This window comes from Magnolia sinica, chromosome 4 (assembly GCF_029962835.1).
Source record: "Magnolia sinica isolate HGM2019 chromosome 4, MsV1, whole genome shotgun sequence".
In the NCBI taxonomy this organism is placed as follows: Eukaryota; Viridiplantae; Streptophyta; class Magnoliopsida; order Magnoliales; family Magnoliaceae; genus Magnolia; species Magnolia sinica.
Genome location: NC_080576.1, coordinates 85,635,388 through 85,655,818, shown reverse-complemented (window position 1 = coordinate 85,655,818; position 20,431 = coordinate 85,635,388).

Below are 20,431 nucleotides of genomic sequence, written 5' to 3'. Positions count from 1 at the left end.
ACTGAGACTTGTACTATTGTGACCGCGTTATCGCCGGCCAGGAGTTGTAGGCTCACGTTTATTTTAAGAAAAATGTCGCGCATTGCAAATCCCAAGAGAATATCTACCATCCATCATATCTATCAATCAACTACAAGTCAAGTACACAACTCATCCCTCTCTTACACAATCCATCCCCAAAGTCAACTCTCTCTCTCTCTCTCTCTCTCTCTCTCTCTCTCTTTCTCCACCCATCCCTTTTCTTACACACCACCATCCCTCTCTCCCATCCATCACTTCATCCCATCTCATTTTCTACCCAAAAATTCCAAGCAACAAGAAAGAAAATCCTAAGGAGAGAAAAGAGAAGGCCCACCTCCCTACCACCCAATCTCATCATCCAACCCTCCAAAATCAATCCTAACCATTTAATCTCATCCCTTGGAGGTTTAGAATACATTGGTGGAAGAAGAAGTCTAAGATCTAAGGTGAGTGTTTTTTTAGGATTAGATTGTATTTTGATGATGGGGCAAGTGGGGCCTACTGATTGATGGTATGGATCTCACTTTGGTCCTTAGGTGTTGCCGATGACTCACTATGATTCATATGTTCATCCCATGATGGCGCCATTCTCCATCGATCCCATATGATGTTTATTTTCTCATTTATGAAAAGGTCATCTAGACCTTGCATCTTTTGGTGGAAAGGGATCTCCACTGTTGATTTTTATAATTAAGGGCCCATATGATTTGGGACCCATTTTGATGTATGTATTGGATGTAAATGGCCCACCAAGGGAGGGCTCATAGTGGCGGAGCCCCTCCCCTCCACTGTGCGTCTCTCTCTCTCTCTCCCATGTGTTGTGGACCCCACTGTGATGTATGATCTGGGTCGTCCGTCTGATGGGCCACATCGTGATATATGTATTTCATTCATGCTGCACTGTAGCACGTGTGGCCCACTGGATGTGGGGCATACCTTGATGACATGCTGCATCTAGCACGTGGACCCCACCTTGATGACATTTTATGTCTAGGCCGTCCAGTAGGCCTGGACGTTGAAGCAGCAACAAATAAAATAATAATATAATAATATATATATATATATATATATATATTATATGTGGTGGGCCCCACGTGGGACCCACCTGCTTGGAAGTGAATTGGTTGGAGTACCTTACAGCAGCTATATAGTTACTGTATTAACGTTAGCAAGTTCTAAGGGTCTGACGATGAGGTATGTGTTATATCTACACCATCCAGTGTCTGGACGGTGAGACCCACCTGACACATGTGGTGTCCACACCGTCCAGCAGATGGGCGGTGGGACCCACCGTGGTATATGTGTTTTATCCTCATCGTCCATCTAGACGGTGAGATCCACCATGACGTACGTGTTTTATCCACGTCATCCATCTGTAGACGATGGGCCCTACCCTGATATATGTGTCATCCATCTATGGGCCCCACTCATGATGTATGTGCTTTATCTGCGATGTCTGTCCTGTAGGACATAGACCTCCTCCTGATGCATGCGTTTAAGCCGGTCGTCCGTCCATGGACCCCATTTGATGTATGTGCTTTATTCACATTGCCTAGTCATGGACCCCACCCACGTGGGACCACCGTGATTTATGTATTTCATCTTCGCTGCCTGTCTGTTGGATGGTGGGAACCACCTAATATAGGTGCAGGGCTACTTGGTATATGTGAGGCCCATGGATGTGGCCCATTGTGTTGTATTTAAGGCCCATGAGATGCGACTCATTGTGACATATATGAGGCCCATGAGATGCAGCCCATTGTGATGTATATAGGCCCATGAGATGCGGCCCATTGTGATGTATATGCGACCCGTGTAATGCGGCCCATTGTGATGTACATGAGGCCCACTGTGATGAGACCCATTATGATATATATGTGGCCCATGAGTGAGGCCCGATGTGTTCTTTATGAGGCCTATATGATGAGGCCCAATGTGGTGTATATGAGGCCCATTGTGATGTATGAGACCCTTGTGTAAGGCCCATTGTGATTGTATAATGCCCATTATGATTGTATGAGGTCCATTAAGATTGTATATGGCCCATTGTGATTGTATGAGGCTCGTTGTGATTGTATGAGGCCCATTGTGATTATATGAGGTCCTTTCCCCATTGTAAGTTAGATTCTATGGCAGGCCATACTCTAGGTGTAATGGTGGTTAAATGTCCACGTTGCAAACCTCCCTAGAGCCCATTATCCAACACATTTTCATCTTCTCTTGTTGGGCTATCCCAAACCGTTGGGCCCCCATTGATGATGGTGCCTTACACCATGCCTTGTAGAATTACAAACACCTTGGATCCCACCTTGTGTATATATCGGGTCCCATAGGGAAGTCCAGTTTATTGCGCGATAGAGAGGGTAAGGAAGCCCACTTATTGTACTTAGACTTGGATCTGCCCTCGGTGGGGGATATTGGGATGCTCTGTCACTGTTGCACACGTGAGCAGGCACACATGGGTAGACACTGATGTGGGCAGGGCGTAAGGGCCTGGGTGAGCTACCAGTGGTTGGCAGGCTACTGTGTTGGTAGACTACTGTGCACACAGTGAAGGAAAAATTTTATCCCACATCAGAAGCATCGTATGATGTTGTGGTGGCCATAAGTTGAATTCTTTCCTTAACTATCGTGACACGTTTTAAATCAATGAGCTTCGACAAAGTAGTCTATATCACCCCTTGCCGTAGATGGAAGGATATGTAGTATCAAGTTTGGTGTATCCACTGTTTAGAGTCTATCTTGATATTTAAACTAAATTTGCTATCCTTGTGTGGACCCCATCATTTGTATGCATGTTGTGGGATGATTGAATAAAGCATATGTCATGCCCCGAACTCGGAAACCGAGCTCACAAAATTCCCGATCGCCGAATCCGGCGCCGACAGCCTCCGTAAAACCCCATTCTCGGATCCTGGCACCCATTTACTAGGTTCCGATCCTGGGATACTACAAGGAGGATTTATAATCACCAGTCTGTTTCATAATGAGCATAACAAAAGCATAACCCACGAACAATAAACACAAGAACACCACCACAAAATCCACTATGATCAAAAACTTTTGAGTACAATGCGACTGAAAGGGAAAATACAATGTAACAAAAGAAACAAAACTCCAGAAGCTCGGCTGCACGCTCCAACTACAGCGAGACTGTGGCTGCGACTGCGTCCTGGCGTCACCTGCACGCATCAATCGTGCATAAGCTTATAGAAAGCTTAGAGGGTGGTGTAAGTATGTGCGCAATATAAGCGTGCTCAAAATGCAAGATAAGAATAATGCAGAATCATGGTGATGAGCACATGAATGCAAGCAACCGTACCAAGGCTATGCGGTGCAAGATATGAATGCTATCAGCCATAACATAGCCATGCGATGCGAGATGTAACTCAAGCATGCCAATCCTCAACATGTATCAGTATAGTTCTCATTCTGGATAATCATCGGGGTTCAATACACTCCAAATGGCATTGTCGCTCTCCTAGCCGCACAGTCCAAGTGAGCGTAAGAAACCTCACTATCCGCCTGGCCAATAGTCTGTCAATACCTATCTGGCACGTCGATAGCGGACCCATTCGAGAGCTGGTCAAACTCAGCCTAGTATTGCCCCCTACCCTCAGGCGAGTAAGGCCACACTCCTTTCCAACCGACCACGACACAGTAGGAGACGCGGCCTCCTGGTATTCGGCCCTCGTGCGCTCATATATCCACTCGGTCTCAACGTTGGAGTCATCCTCTGGTACCATCGGGTTTAGGGATTTTCACCCAGGGACATCTATGGCGCCCGTATGCTAGAACCAAACATTTCCAGTATCCAACCCAGCCATCCACGATGTGTCTGTGAAGGCTATAGCCCTGATGTCGCTAGGGCATATAGTAACTACAATCACACAAATGCAAGTGCATAAATCATACTATCAGTCATGCAACAGTCCTGTGTGTACCATGCATTTATATGGGGCAACTCCGCCTATCAGGGAGCCCATAGACAGTCCACCCGAAGGCATATGATATGATCGGTCACTCCTCACATCAGGCATACATATGATGCGGATGATCATGAATCATGGATCTATACTAAACATGTATGAAGAGATGAGCTCTGTGCATAACGGAGATGGGCCTAGATGTCCTACTTACCACAAGTATGGGCCTATCAGTGGGCCTTAGGGAGAGTTATAATGCGGACATTTAACCAACATTATCCATTCAATGTGGACGTCAAACCAACATTGCTCCCAAGGCGTGGCCCGTTACAAAATCAATACATATACCATGGTGGAATTACACCATATTGGGCCTCATGTATGTTCTATTGGGCCTTGACCCGTGGGCCTCCAGTACATCAAATGGGCCTCATAATATGGGCCTAATATAAATCAAGGTAGGCCTCAACAAAGACCACCAATACATGAAGATGGGCCTCCACAATGGGCCTTAAATTATCTCCAAAACAGTTGGACAGTTGGATGAAACACATACATTATGATGGAGCCCACACTAATAGAGGGTGTGGTTTACAATACTTACATAAGTGGGGCCCACCAAAATGCTCATTTTCCACCCAGCCTAAGGCCTAATATAATGTTTATTTTCCACCCAACTATTCATAGGGTCATGTGGACCAAGGTAGAGCCCACTGTAGTTTTTATTTATCATCCAATCTATCCATAAGGTCACGTGGGCCTGGATAGGGCCCACTGTAATATTTATTTTCCATACAAAATGGGCCCACTGTAATGTTTGTTTTCCATACAACCTGTTGATAGGTTGTGTGGACCAGGGTAGGGCCCACTGGACTGGGGCCCACTGCAATGTTTATTTTCCACCCAAAGTACCGTGGGTTGGGCCCACCATTTATTTACATCCAATCTGTAGGACGGTCAGGAGCCCACCGTGATGATTTTATTTTATTTTTTATTTTATTTTATTTTATTTATTTATATATGTATAAATATATATATTTATATATCACATGAACAGGGGGCCCACTGTGATGTGGTCCACAAATCCAGCCCGCTCATTATGTGTGCCCCACTTGGCTGAGGGTACAGACCAAGTTTCAACCGCATCCAAATTTCAGGTAGGCCCCACCAAGTGTTTTTATATGTTTAGACATGTCTTTACATGATTTTAGATGGTGTGGCCCACCTAAGTCTGATTTTTGGTATGGACGGATGGTCCGTAGGGACCCATCAAATGCACGGTGTGGATGGTCGAAAGGCATCAAGGTGGGGCCCACAACTGGGGCTGTGAGCCCAGTCCGTCCTTCCGTCGTCGGGCGCAGGCAGCGCCTGTGGCGCTCTGACAGCAGCAGCAGCGCCGCTGCATGCTGCTTCTTCTCTTTTGTTTTTTGAAAAAAAACCAATTTTCTGTGGTTTTCCACAGCGGGGCCCACATTAGCCAGATCCACATCATTCATTGGCCCCTATGGCTCGATACAAATCTATCGCGACCAATATCGAATAGTTTTCTGATGTACAACAGCATCGGGGTGTATTTCAATGGTAGGAAACTAGTTTGTTATGCTATGGCCCACCATAAGTTCATATTGAGATCATTTCTCGGCTCAACGCCTAAAATGATCTAAGGAAGAGGATGGACGGCTTGGATTTGACTTATACATCAAGGTGGGGCTTGCATGAGAGGCCCACCACTTCTTCTCTCTTTTTCTTTTTTTTTTATATATACGCCCATGCCAGTTAACACTTCACTTCACTGTTGCCAACGTCCAGGGACGCTGGACGGCATAGATAAACACATTGCTGTGGTGGGTCCCACGTAGATGTGGCCCACCAACATATATGCATATAATATATATTATATTATATATATAATACATATTATATTATATATATTATATAAAATATAACATATATACATATATATATATATATAAATGCATTGGGTCCATCCAAACAATGGATGGTGTGGATCATCACCTGCAATAGAGTGGGCCACACCGTCTGATGTAGATGGACGGGGTAGATGTAACACATATTGGTGGGATCCACACCATTACAAAGAAAGAGAGAAAGAGAGAGATAGAGAGAGATATACGGTGAGATAGAGGAACCCCGCCACTATGGGCCCTCTTGATTAAATCACATATATCCAAATGGGTCCCACCAATAAGTGGGCCCTAAAGTTTAAAACAATGGCAAATCACCCACCTTATCTTCCTTTTTCTTGGTCTCTTAGACTCCAATGCTCCTTAGCTTCAACTTTGATGGAGGTTGATGGGGTTTAGATGGTTGAGATGGAAGATAAGAAGGTGGACCACACTTGGGAGGGAGAGGAAAGCTTGGACGTTTGAGAGGCTTGAGTTGCTTGGAGATTTGAGAAATGAGAGAGAGAGAGAGAGAGAGAGGTGATATAGATGGGTGAGGTGTGATGGGTGATGGGTTGGGTTGAAATTTTGTAAAGGTGGTATGGTTGTGGTTGAAATTTGGAAAAAGAGGAGTGGTGAGGTGGAAAGAGGGTAGACTTTTGAAAAAAGAGGAAATGGGTTGTTGTACTTAAGGTAAGACTTGCATTTATGGTTGATTGATGGGATTAATTGTGTAGAGATTCCCTTGAAATCCGCAACGCACGGTGTTTCTTCGAAATAAACGCAGATCGGCATCTTCTTGCCTGGGTATCGGTTTAGTGTGCAAGTCACGGCGTTGGAACCGCGGCGACGACGCGGTCGCTATGATACAACTTTTGGATCAAGCTGATGTCGATGCGCGGGACCTGACTTAGGATCGTGCGCAAATTCTGGATACGGTGCGAAGGTTGCTGAAATTTGACCGGAAGGACCGCGGAAGCCAACGGAACAGTACGGACTAGGACACGGGTCTTACAGCATATGCCATTCGGCTGAGATGTTTATGGGACTCCTTGTGAGAAGGAGTTGCCCCCATATGATCGCGCGATACGCGCAGGTTTGATGCATGACATAGATACGACTGACGGTATTTATGGACTCGTCAGGATTCGCATATTGCATTGCATCCTCAGTATATGATATTTGGCTTACTATGTCTCTGCATTGCATAGCTGATCTACATTGCTTCCTCAGTATATGATATTGGCTTATTATGTTTTTACATCACATAGCCTAGATAAGGCAGATGGTATTTATGGATTTACCAGCATGTTTCAGCATTGCTCTGATATTGCAAACTTGGCATTTGCCTTGCACACATACTTACACCACCCTCTAAGCTTTATATAAGCTTATGCACGATAGATGCGTGCAAGTGGCGTTAGGTCGGATCAGCGTTGAGCTTAGAGCATGCAGCTGTCTTCTGGAGCTTTGATTTTCGATATATGTATTTCTCTTTCAACACTATATTCAACTGTTTATATTAGTGGATAAGTGATGATGATGTTGCCTTTGTGATTTTGGTAAACTTGTGGTTATGCTTCTTACGAGATAAATATTCATTGAAAAATCCTCATTGTAGGATCCTAGGATCGGAATCTGGCGTATGGGCACTGGAAGTCGAGAATGGGGTATTACGGAGGTTGTAGACACCGAATTCGGTGATCAGGAATTCTGTAAGCCCGGTTTTCAAGTTTAGGGCGTGACAGAAGTTATAGCTACCAACGACAAAACATCCTTCCCCATACTTAATTGGCTGGATAAAAAAGGTAAACGAATTCTATGAGCCCGATTTTCGAGTTTGGGGCATGACAGAAGTTGTAACTATCAACGACAAAACATCCTTCCTCGTACTCAATTGGATGGATAAAAAAGGAGAATGAGACCAAGGTAATTGAACAATGCACTATCTCATTTTCAATTGACAAAAATTATAAGGATCAAATACTTTGCGACGTGGTCGACATGGAAGCATGTCATATGTTACTTGGCTGACCCTGAGAGTCGGATGGTGATGCAACCCATTGTTCACAACCCCAAGTGTAGGGTTGCAAAGTAGTAATAATCTCAGTAAGACCGAGGTCGAATCCACAGAGACTGATCTTGTGCCTTTCTGAAATTAACTAGAAGTAGAACTAGAAAAAGATATAAAACTAATTCTAAAGTGATTGAGAGAGTAATTGTCAATTAAGTAATTAAAATCAAGAATTTAAAGGTGGGAACTAGGGTGTCAAGGATCCACTTGTAGTGATTAGGGAGCCCTCTTGCTTGATTCAAGTAATACAATTAAAATTGGAATCCTATCCTATCTAATTGGAAAATATATCAATTAAACTAAATCTAAACTTCCATTGACCTGATTCTCAATGATAATTGGCAGGGATTCCATCATCAAACCATGCCCAGGAGACCATGACAAAGAACAGGATTTACCAATACTATAATCTCAAAGTAGGAGAATTGTGAAGATTAGGAAGGATTCCATTATCCTACCATGCCCAAGGGATAATGGTGAACAACAGGACTTACTAATTTCACAATCTCAAATCAGGAAAAGAAGATACTCAAAGCTATTGCAGATCTACTATAATTTGAGTCACAATAAACCATTAAAAACTGAAAGTATTCTTTAAATATCAAATTAAAATCTATAGAGTTCAACATAAACATTAATCAAAACAATAAAAACATCCCATCATGCTACAAGCTTCACCTCTTAGCCCTAGCTAAGAGATTTAGCAACCATAGACATGATTAGATCAAAGTCTCTTAAGAAAAATATGAAAACAAATAAGGAAGGAGAAGAAAAGCACTTGGTGACGGCTTCTCCACCCTTTTGCTCCACATCTTAAACCCTAGAAGAGCCTATGAACATACTTAGGAGTCCTATTTATAATTATGGAACTCTAACTTTCGCACCTAGTTGGAAAACTCTAAAAACTGCCTCAAATTTATGCAGTTTGCTAAAATAGACTTTACTCTACGCAGTTTTCTAAATAGACTTCACTCTGCGTAATTTCATAAAATAACCCAAAGTTTTATAATATGCTTTTTCAGGACAATTTCAGAATTCCTTTTCTTGACTTAAAATCTTTGATTCTCTTCATTCCTCACTTGGTTTTCTTGGATCTTTGGCATGTGAATTCTTCAATATTGATCTCTTAAGATCCATCCCTTGCCTTGGTGATTCTTGAGCATCAAATCCATACTTTCGATACCTTTTCAATCCAAACTCTTAAATTCACCTTGCAACACAAACATAAGTAAAATAGAACATTAAGCATTATCATGTTCATGAAACCAAGATATAAATGGGGGATAATATGCAATATTTGACCTTCAACACAATCCTAAACCAGCATTTTGCTAGTCCCGAGCAAAGTATGTGAAAAATATTTCGAGAAGCACAGGATAATGTTTATAAGCTCAAGTGGTTTTAAAAAAATAATCTAGATAATAGAATTCTAAAATACATCAATGTTGTGCATTACCTTCTCCTAAACTCTAGCACTCAGTAAATTTCATAATCAAGTTCAAAGCATTAATCCTCCAATTAGAACAATTCCAAACATTGAGTTTTATGGGTGTATAGTGAAGTCTAGACTTATCATAATCCAAGGTTCAGTTCTTCATTTTCATGATAACATTGATAGTTAAAAGAATATTCAAGACAAGTAAAATCTAAACCGAAACTTGCCTTACAGTTCATCTTTTAATTTCCTCTTTTATTCCTCCAGCTTTTAATTTTTCGATTGATGGCTTTCATGATATGCTAATCTTTTTAAAGATCTTTAATAGGCAGCTCTTTTCGACGACAACTGTTTTCTTAGTTGGGTATTTTTTTTGTTTGTTTTTCGATTCTTCTTATTGAAGATATAGACAAATTCCCCAGGTTGGTTCCTTCCATGCGTAATAATCATCAAGTTAACAATTCAATATCAAACTGACACTTTACTGTGTAAGCTAGATGTGACATGTGAGATCATGACTCAATCAATGTTTAAAACTTCTAACCAAGGATTAATGACCTAATTTTGAGATCTCCCAAGTGACTAAACTCCAAGAGAGATAAGGCATTAACATTAAGCATCTTGTAATTCTAATTTTTTTTTAAAAAAATCAATTTTCCACAATTTTTGCTCAAAGACTAAGAAAACACTAATTAGCTTGTCTAATCCACACCCCCAACCTAAAATTTACATTGTCCTCAATGTAAAAGAAATAAGCATGTAATGCAAAAGAGGTAATGAAAAGAAAAGGGAAGTGATGGAAAGATAATACCTGAAGAAGAAATTTTTTGAGGTTTTTTCAATGATCTTAGTGTGAAGATGAGTTAGCACAAAAGACTCAACAAATAATAAGTTAACTATCCTAAATAACGGAAAGCAAATTATCCTAAAACAACGGAAAACAAACTATCCTAATCCGAAATCTTTGAAAGCAGTAAACCTAACTAGGAAAACAAGGGAAAGCTACTTAGTCATGCCACAAGGTTCCTCCTCTGGTCAATATTTTGATAAATTTCTTAGTAGGTTTTTCAACAAGATCATCCAAAAGCCTTTTTTATAATAGGCTTGGATGTCCTGGATCATGAATTTTTAGAGAAATTTGTGGACCTTAGTATAAAGTTTTCTTTTAATCTCCTAAGGTGTCCAATGTACATATAATTCACCTGAGATAGAGAAAGTTTTAGAGTTAGAGCAACATGGTGAATCAGAGACTACAAGTAGATAAATTTTAGAGAAATTCTCAGTAGGTGATGTAGTCTCAACATATTCTAAAGTTTCAGACTTCAGTTCAACTTCCAGCTCTTCCTCCCTTAATGGTAAACATTCAAGATCTGTGGAATGAGGGGCTTTAGAATAAGGGTTCTCTCGGTCAGTAACAACCACTGATGTATTGTTTTACAAGGCATTCATTATTTCTTTTATCATGAGATCATTTGAATCTACAAAATATGTCAAGCGATCTTTGAGAGAGTTGAGATAGTGAGTTGAGAGGCTCATTTTTCACATTAAGGTCTGTAATGATATGTCAAATGATTCCTTCTTCTCTTAGAATAGAAGGAAACATGATCTCTTGCACTTCACCTTGGTGAGAGTCAATTGTCACCGAATACATCTCGCCCTGCCCTGCATATACAAATTGTGGATCAGTAGGCGCATTAATGTGAAGATTCTATTCATTGCTACTACTCAGTAGAGGCACTATATCTTCAAGGGTTGACAACTCAAATGATGGCCTTAACTGGGTAGTTTCAAATTTCAGAGTCATATCGAGCGACTCGTCCATCTCCCTAATCATATTATAATCTAAATCAGGGGAGTGGTCTACACACGCCTCAAAAGAGCTGGAAGTGTCCATTGAAAAGGCTCATCTTCCACATTTAAATCAGGTGTGTCAAATGGGTGGAGTAGATCATTGTGGTCGATAACTTCCCATGCCTCGTGATCACTTTCCTCACTATGCCAAAACAGTGAAAAAAGGACAGTTGAAAACCGTCTCATATCTCAATAAATGATGGTTTTGAACCATCGCATGGGCCGTCCTATTTTACTTCGTCGTATTAGTTAAAGGACGACCTGAACCATACATGAGATTGATTCCAGGGGAAGTTAGGCTGTAAACTCATGACTGTCATCCCAATACTCACCATCTTCTAATGCAGTGTAGTTCACAAGTGGGATGGGATCTCTTTCCTCACATTCTATTTCTAGGTTGGGTGGAGGCTCGAATAAACTAACTTCTTCCTCCTCATTGAAGCCAAGTGTATCATGTGAGTGAAGTGTGTCAATATCATTATATTTGAAAGATACCCATGTCTCTTAATCTTTACTTTGGACAGTCATCGAGATCGACTCTCCGGGAAATTAAATCATATGATTATTAACAGAATCCAACTCCTCATTCTCAATTTCAGTATCCTCCATAATCACATCGCGTGAACCTAACTGTTGTATATCTTTTATAAGTTCTTGTAATCTTTAGAGTGTTTTGCTGGATAAGCTCTAGAGTTTGTGAAATTTTGAAGTGAATTCTCTTGGATCGTTTCTTGTTGGATCTCAGAGGTATATGACCTAAGAAAATTGTCACTATATATGTTGCATTGTTGATTCAACTTTCAAATCTTGATGTTTCCACTAATCATAAGTAAGAAGTTGGGAATGAAGAATTGGATTGGGTTGAGGCTGGGGTTAACTAGCCTCCATTAGCTTATCGAGGCACAATGCATGCGCTTCTATCATTTTTTTAATTCTAGCAAAATCGTCTATGTAACCCTGAAGTGAATCCTCTTGGATCATTTCTGATTGGATTTCAAAGGTAGAAGACCCAAGAGAATTGTCACTATGATGTATTATTGGTTCATCTTTCCAATATTGATGTTTTCACTGATTATAGTCATACGGGTCATAGGTGGGAGAATCTGATTGTTGTTGATACATATTATCACCCATAATATAATCTCTCATTGTTTTCTTCTTGACTGATGGGTGATAATAATTCTCACTCTTATATCTATGATAACCCCAACACCTACATATTGTTTTCTTAATCCATGGGGTGTAATTATTTTTCCGCATATGATTGCGTAAGGATTTCTTAACCAGTGGAGCATTGTATTCCGTTTGGTTTTCGATGATGTTTCCAGAAAAATTTTGAGACGTAGGTTGCTTTCTAACATAATCATCTGACAACCTTTCACAATTTCTCGCATTCTCTAAAACTAGCTTAGTATATTGACATTCTCACTCTTGCATATACATGATGAAACCCTAATTCTGAACTTAATCCTAACATAAAATAAAATAAAAGAAAAAAATCCTACAGCAATATGAAAAGTAAGTAGAGGAGAAATTAGAAAGTTCCTATAAAACAGAAAACAATGTTAGTCCCTAAAAAAAATCTAGAAAAATCCCAACCTAAAAAAAAAACAAAAAATTAGTCGTAAAAACAAATTAGTTTCTAAAAACAAATTAAGAAAGTTTCTAAATCTAGAAATATAAAGGAAAGTTAGTTTCTAAATCTAGAAATAGTAAAGAAAAATTAGTTTTTAAAAAAATTAAGAAAGCTTCTAAATCTAGAAATAGAAATAAAAGTTAGTTTCTAAAAACAAATTATGAAAGTTTTTAAATCTAGAAATAGAAAGAAGTTACCAAATTAGAAGTTTCTATTTTGGGATCCTGCAGAAGAAAAAATGAAAGTAAATTAGTTTCTAAAAAAGAACTAAGAAAGCAACCTAGTTTCTAAATAATAAAAAAAAGTGTTTTAAAAATAGAAAGTAAGTTAGTTTCTAAAAATAGAAAAGAAAAGGAAATTAGTTTCTAAAAATGAATTAGGAAAGTTTCTAAAAAAAAAAGCTTCTAAAAACAAATTAAGAAAGTTTCTATCTCAGAATTAGAAAGTAAATTAATTTCTAAAAATAAAAAAGGAAAGTTTCTAAACATAAAAATAGAAACCTAAGTTAGTTTCTAAAATAATTCTGAAAAAACCCTAACTTAAAAATAAAAAATAGAAAAATCATAATCTTAATCTAATTCCAAAACTAATCAAATCCAGAAAACACAATCGTCAATCCCCGACAACGGCGCCAAAAACTTGTTCACAACCCCAAGTGTAGGGTTGCGATGTAGTAATAATCTCTGTAAGACCGATGTTGAATCCACAGGTACTGATCTTGTGCGTTTCTGAAATTAACTAGAAGTAGAACTAGAAGAAGATGTAAAACTAATTCTGAAGTGATGGAGAGAGTAATTGTGAATTAAGTAATTAAAACTAAGAATTTAAAGTGGGAACTAGGGTGCCAAGGATCCACTTGTAGTATTCAGGGAGCTCTCTTGCTTAATTCATGTAACACAATTAGAATTAGAGTCCTATCTTATCGAATTGAAAAATATATCAATAAAACCAAATTTGAACTTCCATTGACCCAATTTTCAATGAAGGAGAAGTATCATAATTGACAGGGATTCCATCACCAAACCATGCCCAGGAGACAATGAAAAACAACAGGATTTACAAATCCCATGATCTCAAAGTAGGAGAATTGTGAATATTAGGAAGGATTCCATCACCATACTATGCCCAAGGGACGATGGTGAACAACAGGACTTGCTAATTTCATAATCTCAAATCAGGAAAAAAAGATACTCAAAGCTATTGCAAATCTACTGTAATTTGAGTCACAATAAACCATTAAAAACTTAAAGTATTCCTTAAATATCAAATTAGAATACATGGAGTTCAACATAAACATGAATCAAAGCAATAAAAACATCCCATCATACTACAAGCTCCACCTCTTATCCCTAGCAAAGAGGTTTAGCAAACCATAGACCCGATTGGACCAAAGTCTCTTAAGAAAAATATAAAAACAACTAAGGAAGAAGGAAAAAAACTCTTGGTGATGGCTTCTCCACCCTTTTATTCCGCTCCTTAAACCCTAAAAGATGCCTAGAACATCCTAGAGAATCATATTTATAGTTGTGGAACTCCAACTTTTGCACCTAGTTGAAAAACTTTAGAAACCGCCTCAAATTTATGTAGTTCTCTAAAATAGACTTTACTCTATGCAATTTTTCAAAATAGACTTTACTCTGCACAATTTCACAAAATGACCCAGAGTTTCAGAATTTACTTTTTCAGGACGATTTCAGGATTCCTTTTCTTCACTTTAAATCTTTAATTCTCTTCATTTCTCACTTGGTTTTCTTGGATCTTTGGCATGTGAATTTTTTAATCTTGGTCACCTAAGATCCATCCCTTGCCTTGGTGATTCTTGATCATCAAATCCATGATTTTAGCACACTTTTCAATCCTAACTCTTAAATTCACCTTGCAACATAAACATGAGTAAAATAGAACATTAAACATTATCATGTTCATAAAACCAAGATATAGATGAGGGATAATATGCAATATTTGACCCTCGACACCCATCGAGGATGAGACAATGTCTACATATTCGTCAAGGATAGTCAAAAAATAATCCTTGTCCCCATGGCACCAGAGACCACCCTGAAATCTCTAAAGTGGAGGGGAGTTTGTAAGTGCTATATTTTATAGCCCTATTTGTTGTCAAATTTGTGATGTCAAAAACACTATTATTGTAACACCCCGAACTTTTCAATACCCGAGTATTGAAAGTCCTCGGGTGTTACCATAAATTTAGTCTATATGAGTACGATACCAATTTAACTATTCTCACATTGCATCTACCCTCAAACTTGAATTTGACCACTGGGGATGACCTTCATCCCTAAATCAAGTCATATGACCGTTGATCATGTGGTCGGATACATGTACCTTTCATCGACTAAATCGGTGAATAACTCTTTAACCATAATAATTTAGATGCAAGTTATTTTGTAAGAATTGTTTAGAAATAGACATAGAACCAAGTAGAACCGTTAGATTTCACAAAACTCTTAGATTAACAATAATTACAAAAATGCCATCAACCTATACCTTGAATTCAAATTCACATGGTTCTCATGATCCGTTTCATGTGAAATTTTATACCGGGTCTAATTATCATAAATCAACCGTACACATAAAATTTCAGCCCTTAGATCCCATTAATTTAGCTACTTGATCCCTACATCCGTCCGTACACTTATCAGATCAAGATTCTGATCCGTTCACCTTGTTCACACCTTATGAATATGCTTAACCCACCATTAGAATTACAATCTGAGAAACCTACACATGTGAATAAGACACCCTAATCTGACGATACACATGCTTTACCCCTAATCCTCCTGAAACCCGCTTTACATATTATCCGTTTACGAAACTGACCGTATACCCACCTACATACATAGTAAGAGTGTTAACCATTAAGTTCTCTTATTTTTAGCTAGTCATCTGACCCCCGGTCATATTTGAATCTGCCAAACGGGCCACAAGAACATCACGGTAAACCGATCATCATGAAGATCTTAGGTTCTAAGTCCAAACTGCCCGGTAACTTGTCGATTAGAGGTGTACAAATATTATTTTGAAATTTTGAAGTATATTAGCCATTAAAAGAATATTTTATTCATCCTCGGGAGATCGGGACCCAAACTGGATCACATGAAAGAGCACGAAAAATGATGCATGTTCGTCAAATTTCAAGACATTCGGACGGCACATTTCGACATAACGGGCGTCGGATGCCGGTTAAAAAATGGATGGCGAGTTCGTAAATACTGAATGCCATTACATGCCACCATTGATGCTTGAATCGGATAGTATGGCCTACCTGATCAACAGATCTGCCCCATTTTTAGACCTTAATCCTAGCAGGATATGGAGAACACAATGAACAGAGCGGATCGTACAACTATTAGTAGTAAAGTGAACTTCTCACAAAATATCAATTCACTCAAATTTCTACGTGAATGGGGTTTGACGTTAAATACTATTTAATATATTAATAGATCGTGTGGCCCACCTGAAAAGCGGATCTGACTCAAACTTGGGGCTGTGGGCTACAACGACATGCAAATAGTGGTGAATGGCATGGATTCTCTGAAAGATCATCACAAGTGGACCTCACCTAATCAAACAGGATTGGCATTTTTTCCGCACAAGCTAGTTGTTGTTACAGCGACTAAACCGAGCGGAATGACGGGTTTCACCTCACTTCCCTACCCCTCGTGTGGGTCACCTGATCAATGGATTCTCACTATATTTTGGCCCCTGGCCTAAAACAACCCTACAAAACTAATGAACGGATTAGATCTATGGAAATGCCATTAAAGTGGACCCCACTCAATGCTACAGTAAGTCACAACTCTCCAAGATATAAATCCTTCCTAAATATGTATTCAAATTCAAAAAGAACTACCTCCGTTTCTTCCTCCTAAAACAATCACGTTCCAACTAGGATTAGCATCAATAGAGCAATCACGTTCCAACTAGGATTAGCATCAATAGATCTCACCACTCCATATGGGATGATCCCCACCCTCAATGGACCTTGCTAACTGAAGGACCGATTTGAAAAAGGAACTCTCTCGCATGCTACACCAATGCCCATGAAAATCGTCGTTGTAACGATATGTAGTTTAGATTTGGGGTGTTCCCCATTAGCATGGGCCACTTGAGTTTTGATCTTGCACCACCCATAGTCAGATGGCCTAAATAGGACCCATAAAACATGACAGACGGTATGGATCTCACTAATCCTCACTGAAGGCCCCACACATTGGTGGTGCATGTACACATAATGTGTACACTCCTGAGGATCACCAAAACCAAGGCTAGCCAAGATTTTAGCCAAGATTTCACGTGAAGGATATGCACGGGTCCTCATGTTTACAAAAGACTTCCCGTCCCACCAGTATAAGCCACGACAGAAAGAAAAGAAGAAGCGTGGGAGGAAGAGAAAGCTGAAAGATTTAGGTAAAACCCCAGATCTGAACTCCAATTCTCACCATTATTAGAATTTTGCCGTTCTCCCGTTTAGTTGGATTTAAATTCTCCTGTTTTGATCACCTCATGTAGTTTTCTGTTTTAAAATTTCGATTCCAGTTCTAGTGCGGATCTCTTAAAACCGGTTGCATTTCGGCCACATTAAAAGGTCTGGCTTTCACTTCCTGATTTGAATATATAAATATCTATCTTTTCATCCATTGCTATAAAACCCCTCTCTTATTGGTATTATTACCAAATAAATCCTAATCGTGCACGCCAGTTGGCCGAAGTTTTCCATCCCACCTGCCGACTTGGATGGGGTACTACTTCTCTAGTAATCTGAGGGGCCCACATGATCTCTGATTTGATCACTATACATATATTCCATGTGGAGTGTGGTTAACGTTACCTGGATCTTACATGTATTAATGTTCGACCCGGCTAGGTAATCTAGACCTTAGGTTGAGATCTTAACCCTAAATAGTTTGTAAGCTTGAACATAACTGTATAAATTTTATAACTCATGATAGGGTCTGATTCTAAGGAAACACGCACTCCCTAGCAACACTGGTAGGCGATTCAAAGTATAAGGTGATGATTTTTCCCCTTAAGCTTTCCATTTCCAAATTGATTTAAGTTATAGTCTTTATCAAATATTAAAATTTTTTAATTCATAGCATGCGATCTCTTGTATGATTTATATATGATTTATGATTGATAATTGTGAAACATGATTACATGTGATAGTTGCTACATGATAGCTCTCACTTTAATTTATAGTTCACATCATGACCTGTTTTGATTATTATGCTTAACATATGCCTGTCATGCTATAACAGTATATTTTTATATGAATTGTTGTAAGTCATCATGAACCTATATTCACTACACTTATTAGTGGGTAAACCCTTTAGTGTATGTGAACCCATACTTAGGATGTAACATGATGGAGTGTGGAATCGAATGAACCCTCGATTGAAGGTTATGTAGGACATGAGATTCCCTACTCAATTAATTTAATTGACCACTGATCAATGGGTTTCATTAAGCATCCTAAGGTGGGAGAAATCTCATGAGCCGGGGATGGTGGTAATGAGACACTATGCCCGAGCTGTCGGCCTACGCTGGATGACGAGCCCCCCGTAGTGACCATTGAGTAACTTAAAATGGCTGATTGTAATTGGAATAATAATGGGTTGGCTGATTATGCATCCATTGCATATTGGCGATGACGGGTGGCTAATTCTGGATGTTGTAGCATGTTCCCTTAGGAGCATTAAGGGATTACTTTGCTAGCTCCCAGACCACCGACTATCGACCTATTTGTCCGACTGGAAGAGCATTTCCAGGTCGATGATTGCATGGGTGACGAGCCCAAATCCGACTGGATACATCCCCAGGTCGATGATTGCATGGGTGACGAGCCCAAGTCCGACTGGATAAACATCCCCAGGTCGATGTGCATTCATGCATCCATGCATATAAAAAGACTGCATCATGTACTATTTTGAATGTTTGTTGTTTTTAACTATGCTTAGCTAAGGCGGCGGTGTGTAATCTTGAGGGGAATTCACACTGAGTTGGCCACTCATCCATCAAATATATAACCGTACAGGTAGTACAGGTGGCTTAAGTGATATGCAGGTTCAGACTGATGAAGAGCTGTATAATAGTCAAGGATGCATAGTTGTACCTACCAAGGAAGCTGCGCGAACTTACGGCTTTCGTTTATATGTTTTTATATATTCCTCATGTATGTAAATCTTGTAATGTTAACGTGGAGGCATTGGTTTGTATAAGTCATTATGGGCAAACTCTTGTATACTCTAAATGTAAATGAAAATATTCCTTTATGCTGACTTGTCCATTCTACGCTTATCTGCTAAGTCTGATAAAAGAAAAAGATTATATATGGAATTTGGCTCTTTTTAAGTTAACACTCGGGTTCTTGGGAAACGGGTCATATACTCGGGTCCTGAAAACACGGGGCGTTATAATTATGAACCTTACATTTGTGAAGAACAATGCTCTACTCAAGTTCAACTTAGCTTGACAAGCACTGTTCACAAGTCAAGAATCTCAAGATGCTTTCAAGTTCAACCTCAAGATCTCAAGAAGCTTTCAAGTTCAATGTCAAGATTTCAAAAAGCTCTCAAGTGTAAACGACATCAAGACTTCAAGCTCCATTACTTTCAAAGGTCACTCCTCTCTAAAGTTTCAATGTCCTTACTTCACTATTGAGGTATGACTGACCTTAGGTTGACCTTTAGAGTAGGCCATTTTGGATATATAATTCATATATCGTATATAAGTGAGTTTGGTCTGTTCTAAGACTAGTCCTGGACTTTATTCGACTAGTCCTAGCACTGCTTCGACCTGTCTAAACATTTCCTAGATCAGTCGTAAGTTTGTTATAAAAATCAAAAAATTTCTATTAGGCTTCAACTAGTCCTAAGGACTGTTCGACCAATCGTAGGAACAATGTCGACTGCATCTTCGACCAATCGTAGACCTACGACTCAAAAAACAACATTGAAATTCGGCCACCTACGACCAGTCGAAGGAGACCTACGACCAGTCGTGAAACTACCAAATCTTATCGCGCCCGAATTTTCAAATATCTGCTGGTTCTACGACCAGTCGTATAGGTCTTTAGACCAGTCGAAGGCGTGATTTGCTCACCTATAAATAGAGCACGATCCTCAGAATTATACATGGAAATTAAAGAACTTCAAGCTAAATTAATTCGGCCTTCTGAGAGATAAGTCGGTGCTCCATATAAGCTAAGTGTGCATATTTAATATTCTCTTTCTTTAGTTTTCTTAATTGATTTTGTTTATTGTATTCCAATCTAATCTGAAAAGAGGAATTGTTGTTTTCCTTTTTCTGGAATCAAAATCAATTAGAGCTAACCCTTTTGTTTTAATTTAAAATCTATTAGAACTTATAACCATTGTAAAGTGAGTATTGGACATTGAACTTTGACATTCAAATCTCTACTCCGACTTGGTTTTTCTGGCCTGATACAATGAAGGAGAAAATCAGGTATTTTACAATTTGTGTAATTTACATTGTTTGGTTTTATTTGAGGTTAAGCCAGAAAAATCTCAAAGTTGTTGGTTATCTGAGGAGAGCCAGAAA